Source organism: Panicum virgatum, chromosome 4K (assembly GCF_016808335.1).
Source record: "Panicum virgatum strain AP13 chromosome 4K, P.virgatum_v5, whole genome shotgun sequence".
Taxonomy (NCBI): Eukaryota; Viridiplantae; Streptophyta; class Magnoliopsida; order Poales; family Poaceae; genus Panicum; species Panicum virgatum.
In genome coordinates this window covers 17,987,958-17,997,201 of record NC_053139.1, presented here as the reverse complement: position 1 = coordinate 17,997,201, position 9,244 = coordinate 17,987,958, and the positions used below count along the sequence as shown (strand labels likewise).

At 41.7% G+C, this 9,244-nt stretch overlaps 1 long non-coding RNA gene and 1 pseudogene across 1 annotated transcript; both read left to right on the top strand.

Moving 5' to 3' along the window:
- Positions 1–4,075: 4,075 nt before the first annotated feature.
- LOC120705105 lies at positions 4,076–5,697 on the top strand. The gene is made up of 3 exons (XR_005687783.1): positions 4,076–4,224; positions 5,409–5,563; positions 5,645–5,697. It is a non-coding gene; the product is annotated as an uncharacterized LOC120705105 (long non-coding RNA).
- Positions 5,698–8,159: 2,462 nt separating this feature from the next.
- On the top strand, positions 8,160–8,793 carry LOC120701986 (annotated as a pseudogene).
- Positions 8,794–9,244: the final 451 nt, after the last annotated feature.

The window sequence follows — 9,244 nt, the reverse complement described above, 5'->3', positions numbered from 1 at the left end:
GATGAATTTGTTTTGTCACAGATGAAATTGTTTCTTGTAGTTAACACAAAGCTTTGAAGACTGTGAAACCACTTGCTACTTACAACGAGGTCTAGCAACCGTTGAAAAAACATCGGATGGGGGAACACCCCATGCAACCCAGGCTTGCAATCCTTCACCACCAAAACAGAGGATTGATGAAATCGGATCTTATCGCAGAACAAATCGAAAGATGAGTTCAAAATCGCCACAACATAAGATGACTAACTACATCTTCTGATTGACACATCAACTACAAAGATATGAAGGGAACCTTTAGATCTGACAAAACCAACTCTCACTAGCCCTTCGTCGACGGCGCCGGATTGAATGTGGTCGAGGTAGGGATAGGCCAGAGAGACCATATTCAACAGCGCCATCGTCACCACCACATCGCCGATGTCGCTGGAGAACCAAATCTAGAAGAAAACTAAAAGACTAGATCTACAACGAGGATGGATTGGTCCCTACTCCTCCACCTACCGGCGAGGCCACCGAAGGGACAGAGGAGGGGGACTGAGCGGGCAGCAACGAGTGGGCCTGGTGGCGGCGGCGGTTGTTGCGTTTTCCACATTTCTGGGCACAGATGAGGGGGGATATGAGTCAGGCACATTGTTTTTGCTATCTACTTAGATATAACTATGTATTTATACATTGTAAAAAATTATGTTTGTAGAAAAGCAAAAACAATCGTTGATTTGAAACGGAGAGAGTATTAGTTAATTAAATTCCAGTAAGAGACACTGATGCCATCGTAACTATTGCAAGGGCAGAGGATATGTGCCCTAGTTTTAGGGATGCTTCTTGTTAGTTGAGCTGAGCAGCCTCATTACATATTTGGAACTATTGGCATTAGGTCCACTGAAAAGAAATGTTTTTGATCATTAAGCAGCCCCACTTGGAGTTTTTGATCAACTTGTTGAGGTGATTGCTATATCTTAGCTGTTGTTTACGTACCTAATGCAGTTGTTGTAACACCTAATCACGTTAACAACAGTTGCCCCATGCAGATAATGGAATTTAATGAAAATAAGTATTTTTTGACCATCAATCAGCCCCACTAGACATTGTACCTGCTAGTATACTATGGGTAGTCAGGGAATGGGGACAAGATTAAAGACATAGCGGAGAATATTGGATCTGGCGCCGTTGTCTATGTTTGGGCTGTTGGGTACGGAGATTGGAAAAAACATGGAAACATCACGGACACATGAACGAACGTCAGTCATTAGGCAACTCATCAATGCAGATGTGTATTGGGCAATAAAAAGTCGAGCCATGAATATATACCATATGCACGCCGAGTCATTAGAGCATTCTTATCTCTTCATGCAGGATGGTATCCATGGTATTAACTACATTGCTACATAGGATTTTTAGCTTATATGACACCATAATAAATGAGAGAGAGTGGAGAGAGAGAGGGGAAGAAACTGGGTCTCATGCAAGACCCAAAATCAAAACATAGCCCAATACATTAGACACTACAAGTTGTGCATTTGGAGTGAGGTGATGTCTCCATAATAAATGGAGAATAGATATGATAGGTAGAGAAAAGAAAGTGAGCTTAATAAGAATCCGTACCAAAACATCATGAATCCTAAAGGTGGTATCTTGATTATTTGACTACAGAGACACTACTCATAGATACTATGGGCGGGATTGCCCTTAGCTAGCTCATTAATGCAAATATATACTATATAACTTGTTATTGACCAATATAAAATTGAGCTGTGAATATATATATATATATAGGCCATGGACGCAGTCGTTAAGTAGCGCTGATGAATGCATATATACATAATCGGCTGACACAAAGTTGAGCTGAAAGTAGACTAGACTTGATCGAACTTAAGCCGAGTGAACTTATACAGAAAAAACCTATTTGTACGTACAACGAAGATGTCGAGTCGGGTACTGGTAATTGGTGGGACGGGAAAGATAGGGCGTCACCTCGTGATGGCGAGCCTTAACGCCGGCCACTCGACGGCCGTGCTCATCCGACCAGTGGCCGCCGGTGCCGACACCGACGACGACACTACTGGAGAAGTGGATATTGGTACCATCACGTTAGTGTCGGTCAACTAGGAGCCGGCACTAACGTGCCTGAACAGTACCCGGCAGGTATGTTAGTGCCGGCTAGCAACCCCAGCCGGCACTAACGTGCCATCCCCCAACGGTCAGCAGCGCAGCCACAACAGTCAGAAGTCATCTTAGTGCCGGCTGCGGAGCCTGGCCGGCACTAACTTGGCACGGGCAAGTTAGTGCCGGCTGGTAGTTCTAGCCGGCACTAAACGTCGATGTTTAGTGCCGGCTAAATCCACTAGCCGGCACTAACTTGCCCCGTATAAACCATCCCCTCCTTTCACTCTTCTTTCACGGTGCTATCCATTTTCTCTAAAATTTGTGAGGATTTCATCCATCCAAGTGCACCAAAGTTTAGTAGCTTCTTTCACTCTTCTTTCACGGTGTTTATTCTTTGTTTCATGCTTTCTAGATAAAGAAAATAGTGATTTTAAGGTTGAGGAAAAATGAGCATAATTTTTCAATTTATTCATTAATTTGAGCAAAGTAGGATTGATTAGTTAATTTTTAGAGAAAGTTTACTAGATAGTTTGACTATGACACATTTAGAGTAATTTTTTTGAATTATTTCACAGGGACATGTGTATATGTTATTATGCAAAATTTTAAGGATTTTAAGGATGAGGGAAAATGAACATGATTTATCAATTTGCTCATTAATTTGAGCAAGGTAGAATTATTTGTTGTTTTTAGAGAAGGTTTACTAGACTATCACACATTTAGAACGATTTTTTCGAATTATTTCATGGTGACATGTGTATATGTTATTGTGCCAATTTATTTTGCTATTTACTTTAGGTTTACTAGATAGGTGGCCTATGACACATTTACAAATTTTTTTCGAATTACTTAATAGTAACTTGTTTTTAGAGATAATGAGCATGATTTTTTTAATTTGTACATAAGTTCCATAAGAAATAAGTTTCGCCGATAGTTTGCATATTCTAATGCCTTTGGATAGTTTGTGTTGGATGTTGAGACATTTATTTGTGTATGTTCTTTTAGCGACAATTATGCCAATTTGAGATATGTAGAATTGATTTTTGTTTTTATACGGTAATTAATTACAGATGGACCGGCAATGAATACACGACAGTTGGAGCACCTCGTCGTGGGTTCAAGGTTTAGATCCTTTTCTCAAGACGGCAATGACAAATAGGTCGCCAAAGAGTTTAATGTGTTGTCCATGTAGTGTTTGCGAAAATAAAAAAAATTCCGGAAAAGAGATACTCTATGGAATCACCTCCGAAAAAGAGATACTCTATGGAATCACCTCCGGAAAAAAGAAATTCAAGGTCTCGTCTGGTACTCCTCAAATATACTATAAATCCTATAAGCTACACATAATTGATAATGGAAGCATATTTGTTAATTTATTCAATTACTATTATTATTGTATAGATATAATTAATAATATGCTTAAAAATAAATATATCAATTTTTGTTATATTAATCTAATTATTAAGCCTATTATGAATAAATTTACTAGTATTAAAAATTTTGTGGAAAAGAGATTTGGCGCGGCCAAATTTTCTTTCCCGCCAGTTTAGACAGATTAGTGCCGGTTGGTAATACTAGCCGGCACTAGCGTTCGTATGTTAGTGCCGGCTAGGATTACCAGCCGGCACTAACTTGTCCCGATGATGTCACAGGGGGGACGTTAGTGCCGGCTGATAATACCAGCCGGCACTAACCAAACACTCCCCAACAAATCACCTTCCCTTCTCTCCCACAAATCACAATTTTCAGATCGACATCGTCGCCCCGGCCGCACGTCCTGCTCGCACGCCCGTGCGCGTGCGCCGCCGCCCCAGCTCCCGGCCGCGCGTGGATCCCCAGCCGGCCGTCGCCCACGTGCACCGCTATGGGTCGCCATCGACCTCCTCGGCCCGGCACGCCGTGCCGGCCGCGCAGCCCTACGCGTCCCCCGGCCGCCGCGCCGACGCCGCCCCGACGCCGCCGCACCAACCTCATCATCGAAGTCCGCGCCCCGACCTTGTCATCCTCGGCACCCCGACGCCGCCCTACGCCGGCCCCGTGCGCCGCCACCACGACCTCGTCCCCGGCGCCGCGCCCCGACGTCGCCCTGCACCGGCCACGACCACCATGGGTGCACTCTTGGTAAGGCCGATCTTCCGGTCCTTTGCTTGCTTCACTTCCTCTCACTGCGCCGTTGTCTACCCCTGCTTCCTCGCCCAAGCTTTTGCTGCCCACTGTCGGCAGCACGCCATGCTTAACCCTTAGCAATTAGCACCGGTACGGGTAGCCGAGAAGCTGATCTTACTGTTCGATCATCTCCCATTAGAGGGAGGACACCGAGGAAGCCATCACAACCCTTAGAACACTCGCGAGACAAATTCTTTTGCTGTGTTCTTGTCAAACCAATTCCTTTGCTCTAGGATTCAGATTCCTATTTTTCCCCCATATTCGTGTTTATGCAGTTTTTAGTTTTCTTTTTCAGTGTAGAGGAAATAGAAGCAAGTAAATATTGATGAAGTGTTCCATTGCGATTACATTCAGGTGGTTCCTTATCTTTCTATCTGTGGCAGATGTAGCCTTCGAGCTTTAACTGAGCTTGCAATCAAATTTCTAGATGCAAGATAACCTGAATTTACTTTGATGTGTTCAGCAGTGTGCCATCTGCTTCTGAATTTTATCAATTGATTTATATTACCTTATTGTACCATACAGCTACTGTAATTTTAGACCTTTAGTACTGGCTTCCATCACTGCAGTTTATAACATGCCAGTTCATGTGCTAGACTGCAGATAGTCATGTTGGTTTCTAGCTGCTAAGGAAAATGCCTTAGTGTGTGCCAAGGCAAAGTTGCTGCTAAGAAATTCTTAGGTTCCTTATATTTGCAAGGCCAGTTTGACCAGTTATTTTTTATCAGGCTAACACTTGGCACTTCCATCGAATTAGTATTACCACTGCCATACCAATATAGCTACTTATGCAGACATTCCCATTTATGTATTAACTTGATAGAAGTGCAATATAGGATGTTAATATCCTGTTTTGAGTACACTCACACTTAACCCTTCTTAAGGTTTTGAGTTATACTTTATGATAGAAGTGCAATATAGGATGTTAATATCTCTCACCAAATTTATTTCTTTTTAAATAAATATTTGCTATACTTTATGACATTTTCTGGATATATTTTATCTAAAGATTAAACACTACCTAAAGCTTGCATTTTGAAGACAAGGATTGCTGAAGTATATACTGGTGATAGCTTAAGCTCCTAAAATAAGTCGATAGGCAAATGAAAGTGTAAAAAATAGATGCATTCTTCTCACAGGTACCAAGATCTAGGTGTACGACTCATTAAGGCAAGATAAATCAAAGTACCAAGATCTCATCGAGGTGATAAATACTGTATGGAGTCGCTACCTCCGCAAACACATAGGCTTGAAAGGTGAAATCGAGCCTCTTCGTTGGCTGACCGATTTTCCGGTATGAATATATTCTCGCTACTAGTGTCATTCGTAATAAACATCAGGAAAATTTTATATTGTAACCCACATTTGCCCATAGTGTTGGAGACAGGAGCTAGGAAACAACTTATGTGGATACTACGTATGCGAGTGGATCGACACCTATGCAAGTGAAAAAGGGCAAATGACACAGGAGGCATTCAATGTATGTGAGCACAATCATATCTGCTCATTATTTTAATTCATTATTTTTTATTCTAATGTTTTTATCTGAAAATATGACAGCATTGGAGGATGAAAGAAGAACTCATTGAAATGGCTCGGGTCAAGGCAATTCAAGAAGCTATGTGCGGATTCGTGCTCGATGAAGTCATAAATCCTAAAGGGGAATTTCATGGCGATCTCCGTACAAGCGTCGCCAAAGAAGATCCGACGACGAGGAAGCTGATACGTTACTACAGTTGATGCTTAATAATTTGTAATATTTCAAGTACTTTTGAACTCCTAAGTGTTCCATATATGAACTATATATGTATGTACATATATTATATATATGTAATATTATATTAGTGTGATGCGATCCTAATATTAGTGTGCAATAAGTTAATAATACGGTTCTAATATTATTGTGCAATACGGTACTAATACGGTCCTAGTATTAGTCTGCAATACGGTCCTAATATGATACAAATACGCATAGCAATATGTATAAAAAAAGAAAAGAAAAAAAAGAAAAAAACATTTAGTGCCGGCCAGTAATACCAGCCGGCACTAAAGTGGATGCCTGAGACCGCTCGTGACCGCGCACGTTAGTGCCGGTCAAAGTAGCCGGCACTAACGTGTTGTCACGTTAATGCCGGCCATTTAGTGCCGGTCACAGGGACCGGCACTAACACGTCCTGTGACCGGCACTAATAAGCCTTTCTCCAACAGTGCGATAGGGCCAGGCTGTTAGAGGATTTCGTGACCTGTGGCGCCAGCCTTGTCCATGTACGTATGATTAGTGATCGATATATCGATGGGGATTTGCCTTTGTCCGCTTGCATTGCATGATTACTTCTAAGTTAATTAACCTATATAGCTTATTTGTTGTGACCGCCATACGCCATAGGGGGACATCAACGATCGTGAGGCATTGGTGGCGGCCATCGGGCAGGCGGATGTGGTGATCTGCGCCGTCGGCCACACTTTGGTAGAGGAGGTAGAAAGCCAGCTCAAGATTGTCGCGGTGATACAAGAAGTCATATATATATATGATGAGTTTTTTTTATACTTGCGTGTAGCTACTATCATCATCAGTATAAGACTGTGTGTATGTTCTCATACTCATTTATCAATTTAAGTATGTTCATATACTTATTCTAACATATTTCAAAGTTATATACATAAAAAATTTCAAAAGCAGTCCTACTTTTTTAAATATATATGGTTATACCTTATTATTAGTAAATAAATAAGTATGTCCACATACTTTAATATATAGTTACATATCTAATGTATATACCATCACAGATGTTCAAGTATGATCACATACTCCGTGTACATACTTTTCGTTGGGTCAGATATGTAATATATGATGAGATACACAAGCGAGTGTAGAAATGAATTTTCATATATATATATATATATATATATATATATATATATATACATATACACACACACATTTATGCACATATTTAGCTAGGACCTATGCTCTATCTCCTTTGTTTTAATTTGGTAAAATAGCCAAAATTGTTCTTAAACTATTGGGCTCGGCTCAATTTGATCCCTGAACTATGAAAACATTCAATTTAGTCTCTGAACTATCCTAACCGGTCCAACTTCATCATTGAATGTGACATGGCACGCCACAGCAGTCACCGCTCAGTTAGCTTGGGGTGTGAAATACCCTTTTTACCCTCTATCCATAGAGCATATAACACAACGGGCCGCTCTCTCCATTGCCGACATGCGCTACCTAGGAGGGGCGACGACCTGGCTGGGGAGGGAATGGTCGGCTTGATGTGGGCTGGAAGCTGCTCGTGTTAAATTTGCTCTATGGATGGAGGGTAAAAAGAGTATTTCACCCAAGCTAACTAGACAGTGATTGGAGGAGCCTACGTGATGTGCCAAGTCAGACTCAAGGATAATTTTGGGCCGGTTAGGATAGTTCAGAGGGTAAATGGATGTTTTCTTAGTTCAGGGATCAAATTGAGCCAAGCCCCGTAGTTCAGGGATGACTTTGACTATTTTGCCTTTTAATTTCCTTGTGGATTTAGGACTTTTAATGAGGTATGATGAGTTACTTTGTCATGATATGTATATTGTGAAAAATAAGGCTAAATCTTATAATGCTCGTCGATCGGTTAATTAGGATCGGAGATGCCGAATTATAACCGAGAAAAAAAAATATTTGCAGCGGTTTATGCCATCTGAATTCTGCATCGCTGTGGAGCTAGCGGAGCAGATGCTGGAGCCCGTGAGGAGCATTTTTGGGGCCAAACTTCGAGTCCGTGAAGCTCTGAGAGCTGCAGGGGTGCCTCACACCATCATCCGTGGCAACTTGACTCAAGGCTTCTTGGTGCCAAGATTTGGAAACCCTTCCGACACTGGGTTAACTACTATCTTAGGCGATGGAGAAGCTCAAGGTAACGGGACAGATAATCCTCGTACCGATCACTTGCATTTCATGACGAGTTCCCAACAACAAGGTCCCAATGCAATTCTTCAACTAATAATCATAATATGATGACATCCGCAGGCAGCTTATCTCGTAAATGAGAAGGATATTAGCGCACTCGCTATACGAACGATGGAAGACCCACGTACACTTAACAGGATATTGCACGTCCGGCCTCCGATGAACCTGTGCTCTCTTAACCGACTCGCCTCTCTATTCGGGAGAATAAAATCGGCAAGACGTTCCCGAAATACCATGTGTGTGAGGAAGATCTCATCAAGAAAGTACAAGGTACATTCACAAACTTCCGGAAGGACCTTCCGGTCTCTATTTCATTTTTCTCACACAACCTTTACACGCGGATAATTAATGTGATTCACTCGCGGTCTGCCTTTGGCGCAGAGTCCGCGTTCCCTCTCAACTTTCAGCTGGCGATTGTGCATGCGTCCCTCGTCGTGGGCGAGGCGAAGATGAGTGAGAAGGTCACTGCCAGCGTGGCCAACACTGTGGGACTGGAGGCTACGGAGCTGTACCCGGACATGAAGTACGTCACCATAGAAGAGCGCATGTGCATGGATGGCCTGTGAGGGGCTTTATCCTTGATCCAAGAAAATATAGTATATATAATGATGTAATAATCGACCAGAGACCGATGGTGTGCAATGGCTCTACAGATTTGTATGACAGAATCTACTTGATTAATATTTGCTGTTGTATTAAAAAATATATATTGTGCCTGCAGATTGATCGAGGGCTTTCTTGAGTGAAATATTTGCTTTTTGTTCAGATCAACTACTGTGTGTTTTTGTTTTTTCTCTGTATGAAACGTTTAACTTGTTGGATGTGTGTTGGACTATTTGGGGTAGGCCTATATTTATTCAATAATAAAGAATTAAGGCCCACAAATAAATGCTAGGGAGTTAGAAAGTGGTTAATTCTTGTATGGATAGTTAAAACTATCCTAAGCATCTCCAAGAGACTCTTTGTATCATCAGAAATAGAGATTTTGGTTAAAAATTACCCTTCAGCAGCCTCTTC